Source organism: Dromaius novaehollandiae, unplaced genomic scaffold, assembly GCF_036370855.1.
Source record: "Dromaius novaehollandiae isolate bDroNov1 unplaced genomic scaffold, bDroNov1.hap1 HAP1_SCAFFOLD_32, whole genome shotgun sequence".
NCBI lineage: Eukaryota > Metazoa > Chordata > Aves > Casuariiformes > Dromaiidae > Dromaius > Dromaius novaehollandiae.
Genome location: NW_026991447.1, coordinates 4,823,357 through 4,829,117, shown reverse-complemented (window position 1 = coordinate 4,829,117; position 5,761 = coordinate 4,823,357).

Sequence of the window (5,761 nt, the reverse complement as noted above, 5' to 3'; positions counted from 1 at the left end):
TGCAGAAAAGGGGCCAAATGATTTAAGCATTTAAATGGGAATATATAACTAAGTAAGAAAATGTCTAGAAATAGCACATTTGGAAAACTGAGTGTTATCCTCATTTTTATCCCCTTTCGGTCTTTCGGGGGGGGGGGTAAATGATTTTTTCCTGCTTTTGTGTCTTTACTGAGAAATAATTAACCTGTTTGGCAGCCAGGATCTTGCCTTATGGCTGTTGTATTTGCCAGTCTGCAAATAGCAGCACAACTGAGCAAATAGCCAGCTGTATTTCATCAGGGCCAGCTCCCTTCTGGAGTCAACACTTTAGACAGCAGATTTCATGGGTTTCCCCTGATTCTAATAACACTAATGCTGTTATCATTGGTCAGTTAGTTAGCTAGTTCCATAACTTGATATTACTCCTTTCTTAAAAGTAGTCTGTCTTTTTCTTGAGTAATTAGCTTGCTAATGTAATAGAGTGGAGGGAAACTGTATTTCATATTTATTTATTTTTTCCTCAGTACCTATGTTATTGAACTTCATCTTCGTAATGCAGCCATCTCCACTGCTTTCCTCTAATTGGATTGTCTAGTTGATTCGTCTCACCCTCTTTTTTTTAATTATGTGTTGTAGTACTGTTTTTAGCTATTGTCCTTTTAATAATGAGCACATTTAACATCTTTGCTCAAGGGGTGAAATAATCTCTAAATAACATTTGTTCTTGCCCCATGTTATTTTCTGAACCAAGAGATGTTGTTAAGACACTTTGTACATTATGAAGCAATTATAATGAAATATTATTTTATTGGGGGAAAATATAATTAAAATGTGTATTTAACCTAAATAAAATGTGAATTTAGCAGTTTTTCATTACTGATGGCTTCCATGACTCACAGGTAGACCATGTTGTTAGAGAATTTGATCTGATTTATCTCTGTTTAATTGCACAGTATAAAATACATTAAAATGTTATTAATTCCACCCACAATCATAAATATATGAATATATTTACTCCATTTATTCACAACTTTTTACATCAGCAATGACCTTTCATCACGAGGCCTGCTCACACTGTGAAGTAAACTTCTTTTGAATGTGTTTGCTGGGGATCTTCAATTGGTTATAGTTTGGCCTAGCACGTACCTATATACGTAAAATTATAAATCTTCCCTCAATTTACCTGGACTTATTGTTTGTTTTCTGTGATATACTGTATGAATTAAAGAAGGAAAATACAAGACACAGACACAAAGATAAGGACAGAAAGTTTTATATTAAGCATACATTCTAAAGCTTCTTAAACGCATAACATTATCATTTATTAACATGATAAAAGAGAAGGTTAATAAGAAAATTCTTGTGACTTCTTTTTCTTAGAATAGACATGACCGAGTGATCGGAACATTATTCATTAGTCTTTTAGTAAGTCCTTCCATCCTATGCTCTCGCTCCTCTGTCCTCCTCTGAGTTCACACTACTTCTTCACTACTTCCAACATGATTGTGTCATTCAGGACAATTACTTCTACAGCTGATGATATGAACACTTTATTATCTTTCTCTTTGCATCGGCTTTTACCTATCTGTAGAGAATTACATGAACTCCCTTTATTCTTATCTTGCCTACACTAAGCAATCTAGTTTGTCAGTCTTTTCCAATTAGTAATGTTTTCTCAACCTCTAATCATGAGTTCACCTCTCTTCAAAGCTCTCTTCAGCTGGTTCGCATCTTATATGAAGTGTAATGCATGAAAATGAATATACTATTTAATCAAAAGCCTTACAAATACTAATAGCTGCGTGGTTTGATTTTCTGTTAGTCTAAATATCTGATGTTATTGTACATGCTATATTAGATTTTTGTCACAGGAACAGTGAATAAACAATAAGCCACTTTCTTACCATGTGAGCAAAATAAGAATTGTGAATACAGTTCTGTGATTAAACATTTGGGTGGGGGGAATGTCTGAAAGTTCCTGGCTAATGAATTCCCGGGAGTTGGCTGATGAGAAGAATAATTTAAGATTTCTTTAACTGATATTTTTTAAACATTTTTAATATGTGGATCTAAGTGGAAGTTGCTTGTAACTCAAAAATCAGTTTTTGTATTTTAATATTGCTATCTGTAATACTTGTACACTAACTGGATAAAAGCTTTAGGCAACAATAATAGAATGCTGTTACTTTTTTTTTTACATTTTATTGGAAATATGCACAAAAATGTATTTCCATACACAGAAAAAGAAATTTTCCAGAAAATATGTTTACAAGTTTATCTTTATTCACTGTCATATGAAAATTACAATCACATAAGGTTGTCTTCTTGTAATCTCTTGAGAAATATTCTATCTCCAGGGTATGGCATAAGCCTCTTTTTCTGAGGGCATCAACATCATGGCAGAAAAGAAAGAAAGAAAAGAGCCCATCAGTCCAGGTGACCGCTCCATCTCTGGTCGCTGGAAAATGCCAATTGAACAGAAAAGGAGGTGTGAGAAGACTCGCAGATACCGTCCATACTCCTGACCACTCCAGAAGTAAGACCCATGTACGAGTGACTGAGAGAGATGGGGAAAAGTGGCTTTGTGGGAGGGCAAGGAGCCTGCTCCTGAGCCTGTGCCCACATCTGGTGCCATCCCCCAAGGGAGTGACTGCCTGGGACACCAGCCCGCAGCAGTCAGGAGACGTCTGTGAGGTGTGCGTGGGACGCAGGGGTGTCACAATGGCCTTGGCTGCCCGCCCGGGCGTCTGGGGAGGTGGGGTCTTCAGTGGCTTGCTCCTTCACCTGTGAGGAGGTAGTTGGAGAGAGCACTGCTGTCCGGAAGGAATTCCTTCTGAGATGAAGAGATTACGATTGTGGTGGGGTAAGGGCCACTCCTCAGTTCTTTATGGCAGGCCCACAGAGCTCCTCCTGTTCGGGGCTGTCCTCTGCTCGATTTCTAAATGCCTGATCTCGACCTGGATCCTGCTGTGAACTTCTCACCCAAGGAACTCATCCACAAAATCCCTCGGAGGGAAGGGAAAGGAAGCAACCAAGGCAGAGTCATTTTTCTGCTCTGTCTCCTCGGCACACTGCAGACAACTTTGATGCCATCTACCAGGTGTCAGGCCTGCCTGCCTGAATCTGGTGGCTCCAATATGCCCACCTTTGGCTGGATAATAGAGGCACCTGCTACGAACCAGCTGGTCTTCTGGTGTTAGTAGTGAGGGGAGGAATTTCTCTGAAGGCTGGGGAGCCGTTTGACCCTGCCTGATGCTAGTACCTCAGGGCAGGTAACCCTCAGCTTGTTTCCTTCCAGGTCGCTTGACTAAAAGAGCTTCCCAGGTGAGACCTGAGGAGCCTGAGGATGGAGGCGTGGATGCGGAGTCTCCTCCTGCAGCCACCAACACCCTGGCTGGCTCTGTGGTCTCCTTTCTGCGCCAACTGCAGGAAAATGAGGTAAGGGAGTGGCAGTTTCAGTGGATTCTGCCTGAATTCAAGCACTTGGATTCCAAACGTGCCTGGCTCACGCACCAGGGGATGTGCTCTTGCCAAATGGTAAATGCACTCTCCTGCAAACACCGCATCACAGAAATGCAATTTTTGCCAATCATTAGGAGACAATGCTACTGCGCATCATCCTTTCCCACAGAAGGCAGGAGTGCAGTAGAGGACACAGCCAACCTTCTTGTCATTTGCTCTCCCAGGCTTCCTCCTTTTGTCGACATATTCTCTGAAAACTTCCTGAGCGCAGCAGTAGTCCTACACCCACCCTAAGCCCCTGGCCACCTCTCTGTCTGGGCTGCTGTCTGCAGCTCTGACCATGCTTTGAGCTTTGTCGACTTCTCAAAGACAGTGAAACATAAACATAATTTGAGAACCAATCTGTGCAGGGAAGGCAGATCTCCCGGGATGATCCACAAAAGTTACCCCAGGAACTTCCCTAGGGAGCCGGGGGAAGCCTGTGAGTCAGGCCCTACCAAGGAAGTCCAGAAATGCCATTGTCCCGTGTATTCCTTTTGCCCCCAGCACTTTGTTTGGTCTAGAGGAGCTATGAGTTCTTTGGGGCAGCAACTGTGTGGTTGCAGAATATCCAGCAGAGTGGAGGGAGTTGTGAAGTTGGGGAGATCCTTACCAGAGCAATGGGTGGATCCTCCGTTTGGCGAAACACTTCCTTGTGAGGCTGGTCACTCAGCTACTTTCTAGGACTAGATCCTCGAAATGGAGCTGTCTGCATGATGCCGTTTGGAAAGGCTGTATGGACCAAGTGTCATGTACACCATGCTGGGGCGAGTAGAGAGCAGCAGGATGAAGCAAGCCTTCTGTGCTGGTAAGTATCCACCTCTAGTGCCAGGGCTGCATTGGGACGCAGAGGGAAGGGGAAGTTAGTGAGCAGCAGTCGGCACCCAAGTCTCTTCTCTCTCAAGCTGTTACTGCAGGTTCTGAACCTCTAGGGAGTTCCAGCCCTTTAAAGCTCCGAACAGTCTGTACAACATAAAAGAGTGTCTAAAGCTCAGGAGATGGCTGTGGCCAGGAAAGGAATGGAGTTGTTGGAGTTTTACTACTCAGCTAATTTTACTACTCAACAGCTAATCTTGGAGGGGGAAAAAGGACTAGCAGGAACAAGGAGGAGAAGAGGGAGGAGAGAAACAGCTTAGCATTTCAAGGAAGGCGTTTTCAAACATTTCACACCTGCCCCAGAATCCAAAACTGCTCTGGAGCTAAGTGCTGATGAGCATGGGACTGTAGTTTGAGACAGGCTGGAGTGATAATGCAAACTCTTCTCTCTGGGACATACTTGACGGAGTGACCTTTCTCCCCATCTTTTATGCAGTTCTGGAAACGTGGTCGAAAGGGGTGACTGTTTACTTCCAAGACTGGGCAAAGTGCTCCTTCCCTCGAATAGGGGAAGCCCAGCTTTGTGACAGGACATACCCTTTCTTCTGCTGTGTGGTCAGAAACTGGCTGGACTGTGAAGAGAAGGAGGTGAGACTGGCTGCCTTTGTGGCCCTTTAGCAGCAGCAGCTGCAATGCTGGCGTTCACGTGTCTTTCTGGGGAACAGTGGTGTCACTTCAGGAGAAGTGCTTTCCAGGGAGGAAGCAGGTTGTCTGAGGCTTTGTCTAGAGCTGGGAGCCTGCTGCAGCTCGACAGTGTGGAAATGCTGTGGTCCAACAGGCAGTGTGCCTGGAGTCCCACTTTGCAGCCTCACGATGAACTAGTGAGGCCAGGCTGGGTCTGGAGAACCGCCGCTGGGAACCAGCCAAATGCCAGTGGCCTTTGAGCCCCAAGGGTCTTGGGTTTAGAAGAGGGGGAAATGTTCTCTCTCTTCTTGAACAAGACCGTTTCCTCCAGAGGAAGCTGGGAAGTGGCGGTCTTTGGGAAGAGGGAAGTTTGTGTCTGGGGGATGCTGCCTCCTAGAGCAGAGCTTCAGTCGGAGCAAACAAAGGTCTTCTGTCTTCCTTGTGTGCAGCTCAAGGAGGACATCATCAGGGCTGTGGCAGCTATGATGGGCCGCCTCCTTCATCAGGAGGAGTATCAAGGGCATGTGTGTGACCAGCTCTCCTGGCTCTTGGACCAGTATGAAGAGGTCCAAGACGGTTTTCACGTGACCAAGGTGAGGTGTCTGGCAAGATACGATGTGGCTGCATGGGTCAGGGTGAGTGTGTGCTGGGAGCAGGGAGCCGTGGGAGTTCCTGGAGGAGCTGGGAACCTGTTAGAGAAGAAGCCAAGACAGTCGCACACAGATGGAGGGGGAGGCTTGATACTGCCTGTTTTTTCAGGGCAGAGAACAGCCAACTGCGG